The sequence below is a fragment of the Delphinus delphis genome, chromosome 5 (assembly GCF_949987515.2).
Source record: "Delphinus delphis chromosome 5, mDelDel1.2, whole genome shotgun sequence".
NCBI lineage: Eukaryota > Metazoa > Chordata > Mammalia > Artiodactyla > Delphinidae > Delphinus > Delphinus delphis.
Genome location: NC_082687.1, coordinates 56,737,383 through 56,756,818, shown reverse-complemented (window position 1 = coordinate 56,756,818; position 19,436 = coordinate 56,737,383).

Here is a 19,436-nt window from a genome sequence, read left to right as displayed (position 1 = left end):
GAGAATGGAGGCATGGAGTGAGAAAACACAAGAAATGTTTAACAAAAATCTAGAAGAACTAAGAATGAAAAAACAGAGATGAACAAGACAATAACTAAAATGAAAAATATACTAGGAGGAATCAATAACAGAGGCAGAAGAGCAAATAAGTGATCTGGAAGACAAAGTGGTGGAAATAACTGCTGAGGAGCAGAATAAAGAAAAAAGAATGAAAAGAATTGAAGACAATATCAGAGACCTCTGGGACAATACTAAATGCACCAGCATTCAAATTATAGGGTTCCCAGAAGAAGAAGAGAAAAAGAAAGGGTCTGAGAAAATATTTGAAGAGATTAGAGTCAAAAACTTCCCTAACATGGGAAAAGAAATAGTCACCAAGGTCCAGGAAAGCACAAGAGTCCCATAGAGGATAAACCCTAGGAAAAATACACCAAGACACATATTAATCAAACTAACAAAAATTAAATTCAAAGAAAAAATAATAAAAGCATCAAGGGAAAAAAAAGGTATACAAAGGAATCCCCATAAGGTCATCAGCTGATTTTTCAGCAGAAACACTGCAGGCCAGAAGAGAGTGGCAGGATATACTTAAAGTGATGAAAGAGAAAAACCTACAACCAAGATTACTCTACCCAGCAAGGATCTCATTCAGATTTGACAGAGAAATTAAAAGCTTTTCAGACAAGCAAAAGCTAAGAGAATTCAGCATCACCAAACGAGCTTTACAACAAATGTCAAAGAAACTTCTCTAGGTAGGAAACACAAGAGAAGAAAAAGGCCCACAAAAACAAACCCAAAACAATTAAGAAAATGGTATTAGGAACATACATATCGATAATTACCTTGAATGTAAATGGATTAAATGCCCCAGCCAAAAGACAAAGACTGGCTGAATGGATACAAAAAGAAGACCCATATATATGCTGTCTACAAGAGACTCACTTCAGACCTAGGGACACATACAGACTGAAAGTGAAGGGATGGATAAAGGTATTCTTTGCAAATGGAAATCAAAATAAAGCTGGAGTAGCAATACTCATATCAGATAAAATAGACCTTAAAATAAAGACTGTTACAAGAGATAAGGAGGGATATACATAATGATCAAAGGATCAATCCAGGAAGAAGATATAACACTTATAAATGTTTATGCACCCAACATAGGAGCACCTCAATACATAAGGCCAATGTTAACAGGCATGAAAGGAGAAATCGACAGTTACACAATAGTAGTAAGGGACATTAAAACCCCACTTACACCAATGGACAGATCATCCAAAAAATGACACAATAGACCAGAGCAGTTCTAAGAGGGAAGTTTATAGCAATTCAATCTCACCTCAAGAAAAAAGAAAAAATCTCAGATAAATAATCTAACCCTACACTTAAAACAACTAGAGAAAGAAGAACAAAGAAAACCCAAAGTCAGTAGAAGGAAAGAAATCATAAAGATCAGAGCAGAAATAAATGAAATAGAAACAAAGCAAACAATAGCAAAGATCAATAAAACTAAAATCTGGTTCTTTAAGAAGATAAACAAAATTGAAAAACCCTTAGCCAGACTCATCAAGAAAAAAGGGGAGAGGATGCAAATCAATAAAATTAGAAATGACAAAGGAGAAATCACAACTGACACAGCAGAAATACAAAGGAATATGAGAGACTACAAAAACAACTATATGCGAATAAAATGGACAACCACGAAGAAATGGACAAATTCTTGGAATGGTACAATTTTCCAAAACTGAACTTGGAAGAATTAGAAACTATAAACAGACTTATCACAAGTAATGAAATTGAAACCATAATTAAAAATCTTCCAACACACAAAAGTCCAAGACCAGATGGTTGCACAGGCGAATTCTATCAAATATTTAGAGAAGAGCTAACACTGACCCTTCTCAAACTCTTCCAAAAAATTGCAGAGGGAGAAACACTCCCAAATCCATTCTATGAAGTCACCATCACCCTGATCCAAAACCAGGAAAAGATATCACAAAAAAAAGAAAATTACAGACCAATATCACTGATGAACATAGACACAAAAGTCCTGAATAAAATACCAGCAAACAGAATCCAACAACACATTAAAAGGATCATACACCGTGATCAAGTGGGATTTATCCCAGGGTTGCAAGGATTCTTCAATATACGCAAATCAATCAAGGTGATACACCACATTAACAAATTAAGGAATAAAACCCAAATGATCATCTCAATAGATGCAGAAAAACCTTTTGACAAAATTCAACACCGATTTATGATAAAAACTGTCTAGAAAATGTACATAGAGGCAACCTATCTCAACATAATAAAGGCCATATATAACAAACCCACAGCAAGCATCATACTCAATGGTGAAAACTAAAAGCATTTCCACCAAGATCAGGAACAAGAAAACGATGTGAACTCTCGCCACTCTTATTCAACATGGTTTTGGAAGTCCTAGCCACAGCAATCAAAGAAGAAAAAGAAATAAAAGGAATACAAATTGGAAAAGAAGAAGTAAAACTGTCACTGTTTGCAGATGACATGATACTATACGTAGAAAATCCTAAAAATGCCACCAGAAAACTAATAGAACTAATCAATGAATTTAGTAATGTTGCAGGATACAAAATTAATGCACAGAAATCTCTGGCATTCCTATACACCAACAATGAAAAATCAGCAAGAGAAATTAAGGAAACAATCCCATTTACCATCACAACAAAAAGAGTAAAATACCTAGGAATAAACCTGCCTAAGGAGGTGAAAGACTTATACTCAGAAAACTATAAAACACTGATGAAAGAAATCAAGTATGACATAAACAGATGAAGAAATATAACATGTTCTTGGATTGGAAGAATCAACATTGTGAAAATGACTATACTACCCAAAGCAATCTACAGATTCAATGCCATCCCTATCAAACTACCAATTTCATTCTTTACAGAATTAGAACAAAAAATTTTACAATTTTTATGGAAACACAAAAGACTCCAAATAGCAAAGCAATCTTGAGAAAGAAAAAGGGAGCTGGAGGAATCAGGCTTCCTGACCTCAAACTATACCACAAAGCTACAGTAAGGAGGACACTATGGTACTAGCACAAAAACAGAAATATAGATCAATGGAACAGGATAGAATGCTCAGCGATAAAACCACACACATATGGTCACCTAATGTACAACAAAGGAGGCAAGCATATACAATGGAGAAAAGACAGTCTTTTCAATAAATGGTGCTGGGAAAACTGGACAGCTACGTGTAAAAGGATGAAATTAGAACACTACCTAACCACATACACATAAATAAACTCCAAGTGGAAAAAAGACCTAAATGTAAAGCCAGAGACTATAAAACTCTTAGAGGAAAACATAAGAAAAACCCTTTGACATAAACGACAGCAAGATCTTTTTTGACCCACCTCCTAGAGTAATGGAAATGAAAACAAAAATAAAGAAATGGGACTTAACTGAACTTAAAAAGCTTTTGCACAGCAAAGGAAGCCATAAATAAGACCAAAAGACAACACTCAGAATGGGAGAAAATATTTGCAAATGAAGCAACAGATAAGGGATTAATCTCCAAAATATACCAACAACCAATGGAGCTCAATATCAAAAAAACAAATAAGCCAAGTAGAAAATGGGCAGAAGACCTAAACAGACATTTCACCAAGGAAGACATACAGATGGCCAAGAGGCACATGAAAAGATGCTCAACATCACTAATTATTAGAGAAATGCAAATCAAAACTAAAAAGAGGTATCACCTCTCGCCGATCAGAATGGCCATTATCAAAAAATCTAGAAACAATAAATCCTGGAAAGGGTGTGGTGAAAGGGACCCTTCCTGCACTGTTGGTGTGAGTGTAAATTGATACAACCACTATGGAAAACAGTATGGAGTTCCTTAAAAAACTAAAAATAAAACTACCATATAACCCAGCAATCCCACTGCTGGGCATATACCCTGAAAAAACCATAATTCAGAAAGAGACATGTACCACAATGTTCATTGCAGCACTATTTACAATAGCCAGGTCATGGAACCAACCTAAATGTCCATCGACAGATGAATTGATAAAGAAGATGTGGCACATATACACAATGGAATGTTACTCAGCCATGAAAAGAAACAAAATTGAGTTATTTATAGTGAGGTGGATGGACCTAGAGTCTGTTATAAAGAGTGAAGTAAGTCAGAAAAAGAAAAACAAATACCGTATGCTAATTCATATATATGGAATCTAAAAAAAACCCAAAATGGTACTGATGAATCTAGTTGCAGGGCAGGAATAAAGATGTAGACATAGAGAATGGACTTGAGGACGCGGGGTGGGAGGGGGAAGCTGAGGCAAAGTGAGAGTAGCATCGACACATATACACTACCAAATGTAGTGTTGGGAAGCAGCAGCATAGCACAGGGAGATCAGCTCAGTGCTTTGCGATGACCTAGAGGGATGGGATAGGGAGGATTGGAGGGAGGCTCAAGAGGGAGGGGATATGGGGACATATGTATGCATATGGCTGATTCAATTTGTTGTACAACAGAAACTAACACAGTATGTGAAGCAATTATACTCCAATAAAGATCTATTAAAATAAATATGGCTCTTCTCATTGCATATTGCAATTTTTTAAGTGTATTTAAATTTGTATTTTGTGTCAAAATATTCTCTGTGAATAATCACATTCCTTCCCTATGTCTCTCTTTATTTAATTTATTTTTCAAAGCTATTACTCATGTGCATATTCTTGCCATCAAATTCCAGTATGCTCTGATGTCTCTGTGATTAGAGTTCCTCTACATATAAGGACTTCAGAGGGTGTAAGCAGGACACCTGCAGTATCTGAAAGCTTTTGACAAGATGAAGAGTCTTTAACTCATAGACAATCATCTAAGGACAAAGTTTGTTAACAAAAGCATGGTTAGTAATGTATGTTTATACAGAACTTTGAGCTTCATTAATTCATCACAGACATCTTATCTCTGTTACTCTGTCCTAGCAAGGGAAACAAGAGAGGTGAAATAATTAATGAATGAATGTGACTAGTAAGGATATTCTTTATATTTTTTCATAAGGGATGAATGATATAACAAGTTGTCTGAGGGCCAGGGAAATGGGTAAAATGCGAACTTGACCACACTGAAGGAAATGAGCTGGGTCTTTGGACCTGGGTCTTTGGAGTTGGGTCTGCCCATACATACCAAAGAGAGACACTTGGGAAATAGATGCTGTGTTTATATTGATATTGCTGAACTTAGTCCCAGTTTTTCTTTTGATTTAAGAGTACAGTTACATTGCTTGTCCATGATTCTAATACAAACTTTGAATACAGAAAAAAACTTTTCTTCTCTAAGAAATTACCGCTATCACAACCAGGCAGGAACATTTTCCTCCCACATTTTCTAATTATCATTTGAAACTTGGAAGTTCAGAAAGAATAAAAAGCTAAATGATTCTTTTTAGTTCATGAAACTTGTTTCTTGAACTATTTTATTCTCTAAAATTCCCCTACTAGGTTGATGGATTTCCAAATCCACACATGTAGCTCCACCTACTGATTATAATCCATAGTCTTTAAAATGGGTGAAAAAGAGATATCTGGTTCTCTTTAGGTTTCTCACATATATCTTTGACAACAGCTTAAAATTTCTGTATATTTAATATTTTATGAATAAATCAAAATAAAACTTTATCAAGGTCATTTTGTGAATAACTGTACCTTTTGGCCTAATTTATCCAACATGTATTCCTTTAAAACAAAGCTATGTCACTTTTCTGCTTTGGCTTAGTCCACTAATTATGCACTCAAAGCTCTCAACAGAGAAAGCGTACCTATAATTCAAGTAACTTTAAAGACCTTTAAAATCAAGAAAATATAATTCTAGAGCTTATCATTACATAGAAAAAAGCAAATTACACATTTAAAATTAAAACTGGATTCTTAGCTAAATGTATCAGGAATAGACCTGGAAGTAAGGTCAGCTGAAGCGAAACTTATTTTCATGCAGTTTTACATGCCACATCTGACTTATAGTGGCTTTTACAGTTCATTCACACATACATTTCAATACATTGTCAAGTAATATATTCCAATATATTTACTTGAAATTAAATTATTTCAAATAATTTAATTTGAAATTATTCACAAATAATAAATGTTTTATCACTGAATCTTTAAAATACGTAAACATTCTGAGGGCTTACTTTAAGAACCAGTGCATTAGAGTTCAATCAGAGGAGCTAAATCACTTGGAGGTATTTATAGGTGTAATATGGAATTTATCTCAGGGGTTTAACCTTACACAATTGTGGGAGTGTGGAGAACAAAGACAAGCAGGACCCCGTGAGAATGGTCTGAAGCCCGTGTCAGCTTTTGTTGCTTCTGATATTGATGGTATGGTTTGTCCTGCAGGAGAAGCTGATACCATTCCCCAGGGAGCTAAATGCCTGGCCCAGAAAATGAAAAAACTGAAGGACTATTCAGGGGACAGTGAAGCATTTGCAGTGCTGGCTGTAGCCTCATGCTAGGGAGATGAGCCAGCAGATAAGTGACAGCATGTGTGAACTACCATAGCTGCTGCTTCATTTCAGCCCTCCAAAACTTGCACAAGAACCTCTTATGTGGCCCATCTAAAAAGGAATCAATCAGAGAGAGGAAAGCTGGGAAATGTAGGTTTGCATAGCCAAATTGACACATTAAAAAGCCACCACAGCCAATAAAATCTCTGATTCTACTTCTAGGTCCTGAATTTCAATCCCCAAGTCATCTCTTTTATTAGTGTCAATAAACTTCTATTTTGATTCCAATGAGAAATGTATGGAGTAACACATATGGAGATACTTCCCTATGTTATGTAAAGATGATCGTTTTTTTTAAACACTGAAATTATCATCAAACAGAATTTTGCTAATATTTATTAGGTAAAGATGATTTATATAATGTTTAGATAAACATGATAAGAGAGGTACACAGCTTTCATTGATTAGAGGGAGAGGTAAAGAAAAATATCATTTTTGTTCAAAGGACAAAATATAAATAAAAAAAGAATCTGAGAGGCTAAGCATAATATAGCAGAAACTTTATTATGCATATCTTAAATGATCTGTAAAATAAATTTTAAAATTGTGCTACTTCTTAAATTCATAATTTTCTCTGAGTCATATAAACCATAGTTAATCACCTATCATTTTTTCAAAACACAGAATATAGTTACTGTTTTTTGGTAAGAATTTTCATTTTCAGATGATGAAAATATCAGCGGTTACTCAGTTTAAAAGTAAAAGGAGTGCTTCTCTTTTATGAAAGGAATATCTGTTATTAACTGATAATAAAATATTTGATATACATCTATGTAAAATATTTGAAACACACCATAGAAAGTTGCTGGTGAAATAGGAGCTTATAGAGCCCAGTTTTTGTGTCTCTACACCATTTAAAAAATTCCATCAAGGTTGACGTTTATAAATTCTAATACTTGGAGAAAATTTTTGATACAAACACCTATATTTTAATTCTTATACCTTAGGCAACCAGATAAGAATGATAATTAAACATTTCAATATTGAAAATACCCAAATTTCTCATCAGTGTGTGGATAAAACTAAAATCAAATGACATCTGAGCTCCAGTGTTAATCCCCACTAAGAATTCTTCAATACATAACTGGGAATCCTTAAAGAGAGTCTAATATGATCTTAACGAACTTGGCTTCTGTCTGGGTAATTGCTGGCCTCAGTTGCTTCTATTTTTTTCCATTTCACCTCTTCCTGGCCTCTGCTATCCCAAGATTTCCTGTCAGCACTCACCCTCAACTCACTGCTCTGATCTCTGGCTCCGTCAAGGTAAAGATGTCCACTGCTGACCTCAACTAAAGACAAACTCAGACTGTTATCTCTATCTGATCTTCTGAAAATGAAGAGACAGGCAATGTCTTATGAGTTATAATCAGTTACAGAGATTCCCATAAAGCTTTTCATAGAACTTATGAATTTATATAGCTATATTATCTGGCAAATACTTGTAACAGAGATTTTTAAAAACATATTTTTTGTTATTAAAGGAAATGTTAGTAAGGAATCAATCATATTAGAAATTCCATAATTTCAATTTAGTTATTCCACTTAGCAGAAATTTACACAACATGAAATTTGTGGTTGTATATTCATCAGATTTGAAATCTGGTCAAATTTTCCTAATTATATTTCAATGAAACTGCTTTTATATTTCAGTGAAATTATTTAATGAGTTATGCATTCTAAATGAATCAGTAAATATTTCTCATAGAGGACCAATTAAAATATAATTGATTACTTATATGAATATTGATTATATACAGAATAATTTGGTACTGTTTTTATAGTAAATAAATACATAAGTATGAATTTGTGACACTATTTTTTTATTGACATATGTGCCCTCTGAAATAAAAACTAGCCCCCAATTCATAAAACTAGATGGAATAGGTGCTAATTCAGCTAAACACTAATATACCACAATCATGAGAATAATAATGATATAATAATTAATATTGGTATGGTAAATTCAGTATGCTAGGAACTCTTCTAATCAAAAAGGGGCTCAAACTTATAAAATAAATGGATGTGCAATAAGATAAAAGATAAAATGAATGGATGTGCAACAAGAGGGGATAATAGGGCACAATATATAACCAAGCTGGGCTGTGTTTATTAATGGGTCTTTGGTTGGGAATAGCCTTCTATTGTTTGTTTCCACTTTTATTCATCAACTCCTGTTTCCTTAAAATCGAGCTACAGAGAGTAACATTACCTATTTTATGAAATGATTTTTCTCCCCACCTCACCCATAATCCAGTTTCCACTTTTTGTCCTCCTCTGTGCCCTAGGACCCTGACTCTCCAGGACCACATTCTTCTTTGCCAGCTGGCTTCTGTCTGGGTTTGGTAGTGAGATATAATGATAGAAGACTAGAGGGCAGAATGAAAGAGTGGTTGCCTCCCTGATTAGGGGAACATTTCCTGGCCTTGGTTATTTCCTTCTGGGCTGCAGCTCCTGGGCTCTGGTAACACTTATTCTTCCCATTGCCCTCTGAGGTCTGAGAGTGGTAAGGATGTTTCACCATTGCCTTTCTCTGGATTCTCAGTATCCTGTAGTTTGTTCCCTTAATCCAGGGTATATCAATATCAGCACTATTAGCCTTTTATGCTAGGTGGTTAATTTTTGTGGGGAGCTGTTTTATGCCTTTTAAGATGTGTAGCCACATGCCTGACCTCTCACTAGATGTCAGTAGCACCCCTGTACTCCATCATGACAGACAAAAATGTATGTACTCATTGACAAATATCCCCTGGGAAGAAAAATCATATACCTCATCAAAGGATTCCTTTATTAAACTTTTTAAAGTCATCTGAATTGGATTCTGATATTTACTGGGAGGCGGATCAATACATCATACTACTCGCTTCCACATTTCATACTCTTGAATAAGATTCTCACCTCTTTTAAAAATTATCCATTATTGTCTTCCCCAAAACTTCATTTTACCATTTTCCTGTTTTGAACTATCTAGTGGTTGTACTCCTTTGCATCTTTTAATTTTTCCATCATTTAAAATATTATTATTTAACAGAAACGATAATAAAGAAATAACTATTCTTGGGTTCCCGTTTACTATCAGTGAGGTGCTCTATGATTTCCACTCAGTGAATATCAAATTTGGTGGATACCTTTCACTGAGTTGGATTTTAAGACCTATCCAATAAGGAATTTAAGTTGGATAAAAATATTGAATCCAATAAGAACCTAAGAATCTGCAAGTGGTTTTCTTTGGTGTGTTTTTAATTTTAAATGTTGTAAGAAATTGTATAAATTTTAGCATCTAGTGTCTTTGTTTCCCTAGCCTGAGTCACCATGGTGATTTTTCTTATGAATAATTACCAAGTAATAAAGTTACAAAAATTTTCAGAAGCAATGGTAAATGCGTAATAAATCACTCTATTACCATCTTACAATTGTAGACAGTCAATTTTAGAATTTGTCTAGATTTGAACATATAAAGCCAATTAGAATTCTTTAAGAAAAAAATATGGCTTATAATCACTAGCCAACTCTGTTCCTATCTAGGAAATTAAAACTACTTTGACTCAAGATTTCTCAGGCAAATAAAAGAACACTTTGAAAGTAGGTGTAAATTCTGTTATTTTTTGGCTCTTGAATTAGTGGCATATTTGGTTATTATTTTTAGAAATAGATTTGTTATGTATAAACTTTTTTTAACTTAAGTGAAGCTTAAAAAGTAGTTTCTTCAAGATGAGCATCAGTTTGAGAGAACCAAAAGAACCATAGACAAAAATGTATGTAGTCATTGTATGTATGTAGCAGAGAAATAAATACCCAAAATATATCTCCTTTTATATTATTCCAATATAAAAAATATTACACTAAAATGTAATAAGAGAAAGTATATCTGTTAACATAGAGTTATTTATTGAGTGTAATGTATGCGTCATTGTAAGTTCAAAGAATGGAAGGAAAAAAAGTGCTTACAGGGCTTCCCGGGTGGCGCAGTGGTTGAGGATCCGCCTGCCGATGCAGGGGACATGGGTTCGTGCCCCGGTCTGTGAGGATCCCACATGCCACGGAGCGGCTGGGCCCGTGAGCCATGGCCACTGAGCCTGCGCGTCCGGAGCCTGTGCTCCGCAACGGGAGAGGCCACAACAGTGAGAGGCCCGCGTACCGCAAAGAAAAAAATAAAAGTGCTTACAGTATAACCATAAAAATCAACAAATATTCATATACATAAACAAGGGGTGATATGTTACTGTTCTGAATCCCAGGAGAAACCAGAATTCACTTCAAGTGATTCAAACAAAAAGATTCTAATACAGGCATCCCTTTCACAGGCATAGGCAGACAAAGAAATGAGTAAGGGATTGTGAGGTAATAAATAATTAGCAATAGCAAAATCCAAAACTATCCCAGGGCTGAGTGGACACAAGGAAGGACTAGGGTTACTGGAGATGAGTGAGATCCGGAACTGCGGAGGAGGAGTTGCAGTCTAGGAGGGAAGCAGTAATTGCTTGAGATGCTGTGAGCAAATAGGAAGGGAGCAAAAACCAAAAACCCATATACAAACGAAATTTTTAAAAAAATCTCTCTCTTCTCTGTACCTCCCATAACTTGCAGGTATATCCCACTGCTTGAACTTCTAGAAGGCAGCTGGTTGGAAATTCTTGTCATGTTATCCCTGGGATATAAACTTCTGGGTGTAGATTAAGGGAAAGAAAGTCAGAGGATGGGAGTATGGGGCAAATGGAGAATAACCAGCAGAGTACTTTGCCGATTTCTGGTGAATCTATAGATTTCTCCCAAAAATTTTGTATTTAGTCACTTTGATGGTAACTTAGATGGGACAGTAGTAACAAACAGTATCTTAAATGAGCGTGTAGAATGAGAAGAATTCTCTGCCCCGCTAACACACATTTTTAGTCATGAAATAAAAGTCCTTATTCATAATTCCTTAAACCTAAGTTGAATGGAAGATTTATCAATGTTCTTTTTTTTTCTTTCTTTGGAAAGAGCTAACATTACTATCTAATAATTGATTGTCATGGTTTTTATGTTATGAACTCCACATTTTTTAAGCATGTAGAATTTATACTAATGAGGTTTATATTTCACTTTCCTCCTTTTTAATTAAAAAATAACTAATATGTATGGAGGGCTTACTATGAGCCACATATTATAAGAAACTTTATATACATTATTTAATTTAATCATATATAAATGGTATTTCTGGTTTTCCCTTATCCCCATTTTATGGAAGAGGAAACTTCAGCTAACAGTTGGCCAAGGGCTCATTATCATCAGGGGCAAAGCTATTTCCTGAACAATATCTAACACAAAAGGTCACTTTCTTAACAATTATACATTCTTTTTCTCTCTTAAAAGTATCTATTTATCTAATTGGTATCCAGAGAGTTTTACTTAATTTGCTAATCTTAACCACAGTTATGTAAGGTAGGTTTTATTCATTTAAAGGTGAAAAAATTTATAGTCCCAGAGAGATGACAGTACTCGCTAGTAAAACTTCATGGAATATATTATTGTCCCTTTTTTTTTTTTACTATAATCTGTTGCAAAATATAAAATATTTGGCTGACAACACAAAAAAATCACTATAATAGATGCACATACATTTCAAGAACCAGTGACTTTCTGGAGACTGAACAGTAGTGCTATCCTAGGTCATATTCTGAGGGAAACCAAGTGTGAGTAAGAGTTTAGTGTCAGGATGTTTATTAGGACTAAACCATTGCTATCAATACCAAAGGGACAATGGAAAGGGAGCAAGGAAAAATAGGATGGACCCAAGAGCCTCAGCCCACCCCTTACAAGCTCTGGAGTTGAAATGTTCCATCTAAGCTGTCTGGTGTTGAGCAAGAATGATGAACCCCTTATGCCCTCCTCTTTATGTCTCCCCATCAATCATTAGTTATATGTCACCCCAGGAAGGGCATGACCTTGAGCAGGGCACTCTCTGCAGCAGAGACCATCCTAAAAGTTCTAATAGCTTAAGGTTGTCAGCAGACAGTATTCTAGAAGCCAGGGCAATATATTATTCCTTGAAGGGAAACCTGGGTTGTACCTCCCTATTTCCATCACAGATATATTGCTCTACTGAGATAAGCAAACTAATACTGGCAATAATGAAGAGGATTTCTTTCTTCTTAAACTTGAGTACTTTTGTCCTAAAAGTACCAGATTATATGATGTGTCTGCACATTTGTATGTGTCCATTCCACCTATATCCTTTCTAAAATTTACCTAATTCATTTATGTATCAGGTTTTGAATTCTTAAATTATTCAAACATGCCAGTAGCCAATTGCAAAAGTTCCTCTTTCTGCTTTCATAAACACCAACAACAATATAACTTTCAACTATACTCTTAACCTTTTTCCAAATGCGTGGTGGGTTTGTGGTAAATTTGTGGTTTGCAGACAAAGCTTCATTTATTGACTACCACAGTTGAGAATGTAGCAGAAGACTGTTCTGATCATTGGAGCCTGAAAATCCGATGTATCACCATTAAAACTACAGGGTTTCTCTGCAGAAAAAGCTTTCCTTTCCTCTCTGTAGCCAGCTAACACAGAATGTAATTAGAACAGAGAAAAGAAATCTGAAGCTCAAACAAAAGGCTGTATTGTTTTGAAGTTTAAAGGTGAGTTTGTACAAATATCAAAAACTAATTAAGCAGAACAGGTGATATTTAACTACTTTGAAACTTCAAAAAAGGAAAATTGATTTTTATCTCATTGGATTAAATTACATTTTCATATTGATTGACACAAAGCCCTTCTGTTACTTCTCTTACAGACAAGGTAAATACGCTAGCTGCTATTTATTCATGAAACCCTATCTCTCAAAATTTCAGAGAGTGTTATTCTAGCATTTTATTATTGAACAAGTATTTTGACAGGTGATGATATTCTAGAAGATAAACAGAAATATACAGCCAACCACTTCCACTATGTAATTTAATACTAGAAAATAAAGTGTAGAAGTGATGGAATGTATTCACAGGTCAATTCTACCTGTCTGATGTAGATTAAGATCAATAGAATTAATACAGCTTAATTAAAACTTTGACCATTTAATATTTTTGTATTAAGTGCTAGCAGTTCAGTAATCATTTCAATTCATTTCATCTCACTTCCCCAAAGTTATTAAAAGGCTAAGGATAAAAATACATAAGCCCCTTAGGAGCATTAAGCTATTGGAAAGTTAAGGAAATTTTCCTAAGAAAATGGGGCAGAGAAGAGCATAAAAATATAGAAGGAATCTTATTCTCTAAATCACAACTCCCTCCAATAGAAAAACACCATTTTTAACTGATCCATTTGTTTTGGTTTGCATTTTGTTTTTGGAAAGTAAATAATGTGATAAAATGCTTAGAAGGAGGGAGGAGGTTCAGTGAAACAACCAAAAGTTAATCTTGAAGAATAAAATATTTTTTATGACCATAATTCTAGGCTGTTATTGTACTGGTGGGAAATATGAGCTAAAACAGCATGGAATTTTGGGGATCAGTAGAAAGGAATTGTAGAACCTCTGTGGAATAAAATCCGGAGGAGAAATGGAGCACATTGGGAATTAAAACAAAAACACACCCCAAAACAAACAAAACCTCATGAAAAAGTCATTGTTATAGGGAATTTTACTATTGTTCTAAATTGCATCGGTATTCACTCTTCAAACTAAAAGTTCAAATGGCTTTGCCTCTTAAAATGAGTAAAATTCAAGATACTTAATATGCCTTAAAAGTTAATAAATAATTTTACCTCTGACTACCTTTCTGATCTCACATCTTACCGTTCTCCACAATAGTTTATTCTGTTCTAGTCACACTACAGCCATTACAATTTTCTAAATATTCCAAGTACACTCACAATTGAAGCCCATTGTAGCATCTGTTGCTCTATCCCAGATATCTACAAGGCTTGCTTATCACTACCTTCAGCTCTCTGCTCAATATCAAGGAAGACTTCCTTGACAGTCCTATATCAAATTTCACCACCCATTGTGACTTTTCTCATTTCACTTTATTTTTTCACATTATCACGCTGTGATATAATGTTGATTGATTGATTTTTATTGTTATTGTCTATCTTCTCTCATAAAAACATCTTCTTCATGAAAGCATCTAGCCTATTCTGTTTATTCTTGTATCCTAGCACGTGAAGGAGATTTAGTAAATATTTACTGAATGAATGAGTGAATGAATGTATCTCCTTACCTTCCTGCAGAAGTTTTAGTATAAAATCAACTTTCATTTTTTCTTATGAAATTGTACGTCCCTTGGGAGATAGAATGAAGTATTAGTAGACCCCTAAGATAAATGCAGGGTGGCATCAGCTCATAGCTGCTTCCATGGTAATTAATAAAGTAGTCAGTTACTCTGGGAGAGCAGAAAAGCATCTCATAGAGTTATTTATATCCTTGTGCTAGTGATGTACAGAAAAAAGAAATTGAGGAATTTCATGTACTTATTACTTATTAAAATTATGGCTATATATTATAAAGGAGTTTGGTTAGATCCCATACTTTGGAAATTATATAATATGGTTCAGGTAATATGGCTTTATGTTGATTTAATAGAAAGATAGAAACTAAGAGAACCAGATGGCCAGAAAAAAACAGAAAAACTGCTTACCAAAAGTATTCTTGTTCCCTGGTGGACATTTATCAGGAGTTGAAAAGCAAATGATTTGAGGCTGAAAATACTAGAAAGTGTGTAATTTCCTCTACATATGTTCAGAGAGCAATCATATCTGGTTTATCCCAGTCTGTTATGAAAATAATCTACAGATTAACCAAGACAAATATTAAATTCCAGGCTACCTTTGCTACTTTTCTTTAAGGCCTTTAAAAAGTGTGTTTTTTTTTTCTAGAATAGCAATAACAAATCTAGTCTTAATATTCTCCCAACTGTAAAAGGGTCAGTTTGCTACTAAAAATACAGAAGATTCTTGGGAATTAAATTTCTCCTTCAGGCCAGTAATGTGTCATTCAATGAGAATGAAATGAGAACAACTAAAAACAGAAGAGACACTTTGTTCTGGGCCATGCCACTAAATCATTAGTCCCATATATCAAATAAAATGAAAAAGTATCTAATTGTCCAGGACCATTAAGTTTTAACTGGTAATGTACTTTAGAACAAATCTGAGAAAGGGCTTTAATTTACCTCTGTATCTGAACCCTAAAACAAGCAAATCTTTGACATGTGAATTTCTCTGTTTACTATTATTTCCACATAGATTATATCAGGGTTTATCACATATTTAGTGCTTCAAAAAGCATGTGGGCTTCCCTGGTGGTGCAGGGGTTAAGAGTCTGCCTGCCGATGCATGTGGAATGAGCAAAGTCTATGTATAAATTAATGAGTGTGCCTACTGGGAAAGGAATATATTTTAACTTCTGTTCTAGATTGCCAAGAACATTGAAAGGCTAAGAGACTGGCGATGCCTTTTTAGATACAACAACAAATACGATCAATGAAAGACGTAATTGATAATTTGGACTTCAATAAAATTAAAGACTTCTGCTTTGAGAATAACATTATCAAGAGAATGAGAAGAAAAGCCACTTACTGGGAGAAGATGTTAAACATATGAAAAGATTCTCCACATCATATATCATCGGGGAAATGTAAATTACAACAACAGTGAGATAACACTGCACATCTATTAGAATGGCCAGATCACTGATAATATTAAATGCTGGCCAAGATATGGAGAAACAGGAACTCTTATTCATTGCTGGTGGAAATGCAAAATAATAATATAATGCCACAGTTTGTCAGTTTCTTACAAAACTAAATATACTCTTAACATAAGATCCAGCAATCACACTGCTTAGTATTTACCTACAAGAGTTGAAAAGTTATGTCTACATAAAACTATGCACATAGAAGTATTATCCATAATTGCCAAAACTTGAAAGCAACCAAGATGTCCTTCAGTAAGTCAATAGATAAATAAATGGTGGGTCATCCAGACAATAGAATATTATTCAGCACTGAAAAGAAATGAGCTACCAAGCCACGAAAAGACATAGAGGAAGCTTAAAGAAGTCAATCTGAAAAGGCTACATACTGTGTGATTCCAATGATAAGACATTCTGGAAAAGGCAAAACCATGCAGATAATAAAAAGATTAGTATTTGCTGGTGATGGAGTGGGGGATAGAGATGAATAGGCAGAGCAGAGAGGAGTTTTAGGGCAGTGAAAATACTTTGTATATTCTAAGGGTAGATATGTGTCATTATACATTTGTTCAAAGCTACAGAATATACAATGCAAGAATGAACCCTAAGTTGCACTATGGACTTTGGGCTATTAGGATGCGTTGATGTAGATTCATCCTTGGTAAAAATTTACCATTCTGGCGAGTAATGTTAATTATGGGGGAGGCCACACATGTGTTGGAGCAGGTAGTTTATGATGAATATCTGTACTCCCCTCTCAATTTTGTAGTAAATGATAAATCTCTGAACTTCCTTCTCAATTTTGTAGGAAATCTAAAATTTCTCTGAAAAATAGTCTTTAAAAGAATAAAATAAAATAAGGTCTTTTTAAAAAGTTGAGACCATTTTATTCATGTGAAAAACTAAAACACAACTGAACATCTTGAATAAATTTCTTGAATTAAATGAATAAAGAGATCTGGCCTGATATTTCAAGTGAGATTTCTCTAAGATGTTTACAGCAAAACCTAATTAAGAACAGTGGCAATTACATTTCAAGTTATCAGATTTCCACTATGATCATATATCATAGTGGAAAAAATGTTAAAGTTGCAAAGGGGTGGTCTAAATCAATAATATTTCTTAAAATGAGATCCATAAATTACACGCATAATGTGTAACTGGGGAGACTTTTAAAAATTCTGACTTGTAGTCCAATTCTACTTCTAGTCTGCTGTTAGGAGAGACAAAGTTATTCTGTATTAACACACAATGCCCAAATCACAGTTGCTTGAAAAAAGAAAAATTATTTTACTCATCTAACATGTTTCATATGGTCATCATATGAGGGGGGACCTCTGCCCCAGCTTAATGTGAGAGGAGAACTAATCACTTTTAAGTAAATATTTTAGCCCTGAGTGCCACCATTGTCACATTTGGTTGGTTAGAACCAGTCATCATATCACATAACTTTAAGGGGGTAAAAAGCATAAATCTCCTGTCTCTGGAATAGAGAAACATTGGTGAAACCACACCTATAGAATCCACATCTCTGGGTAAGGGGGCCAAAAATTCTTTCTTGAAAAAAATTTTAACAGTTCCATAAGCACAGGAAATTTGATTACCACTGATCTGAATCAGCTTCTACTGTAAAGGTGTTAGAGAAATTTGACTTGAATTGGATCCCTTTACTCATATAATTCAGTCGTTCAATTCTAAATATTCAGTTCTGTTTCAGTTTGTCACATAAATGTAATGGTCTCCTAACTTTCGATGTCCCTATCAATACAGAAGTTTTCCTGGTTTATAACATTAGCATATAACAGCAGAAAAATATAACATTCATTCACTTTTCATTCTGCTGATGAACTGCCTAAAATGTTTTACTAAGAAAGTAAGTGGCAGAGGAAATACATATCTGTTTATGAGGTTCCTTAAAAAATAAGTTATTTACACAGCGTAGTATCTGTGGCATGGTCATCTTAGCTACCCCAGTAAGTTGAGGATCTCATTCTCCCAATTTTGAGATTTTACATTTATTTTTACAGTTATCTCAGGAGTTGAAATTAACAAGAAACCAAAGTGTTGTGTTTTGTTTTACATATCTCCTAGACCTGAATACTAGAACTACATATCTCCTAGACCTGAATAATAGAACTAAACTAAAGAAACAGGACCCTTTGATAATTCAGTGCCATCTGGAAAATAATATAATGAGTCTGCTAATAAATACGTAAAGAAAACTGCAAAAAGTGTCTGATGACTATCAAAATGAGTCTTATATAAATCTGCCATTAGTTAAAATGAATAAGAGAAGAAGAAAATACTGTATGAAAACAGCTTTATGTGAACCACCAGAGGAGATTACAAAATTTTGTGACTTGAGGCATTTTTCTCTCAGCACATCATACTGATTTTTTGATTGAGCCATTTGACAGACTAGATGGCAGGTCACAGCTGAAAAGACAGCTGGTGTTAGGTATTACCCATCATTCATATGAAAAAAAAGTATTGTGAGCTTAACTTTGCAATGCTCAAGCACTTGCTGATCAGGTTGTGTACCTAACATTGTATCAGAAAATAGAACAGGGTGTTTTCATGGAGTGAAATTGAGTATGTCCACATCACATATGGGATATTTTGCGTTAGGTTGTCAGAATCAAGTTTCCCTCAATGACTTGACTAATGCTGACAATCAATTGAATAATTCAGATACTACTTAATATGAATGAGGAGAGAATATTGAGGTATCCAATTTAATTAATTTAATTAGCCTGATTATTGTCAATTTTCCACCTCAGTTTATTACTTTATGTGGGCAATTATAGTTCAGTGAACTCTAATTTCTGAATCATGAAGATGAAAACACATACATTAAAAGAGAGAGAGATTGGCATGTAATAAAATTTTTTTACTGAAATTGACAATCATTTTTATCCTTAACATTTTGCTTGAGACTTTTAGTATATATATTCATTGATTTTTTTTAATTTACTTGTTTTTTCAAACATAGGCCAGAATGTAGAGAATATTTTAGCTAAAAAATATTTTAAGGGCTGTTTGATACTTTTACCTGGACTAGAATAAAGCCATTGTTTATATAAAGTATACAAATATTGTTTATAAAGCATATTTAAAACAATAAACATGGTTTATTATCAGTTATTTTCTTCTTTAGGTTACCCTTTTTATAGTTTTCAACAATAAACAAA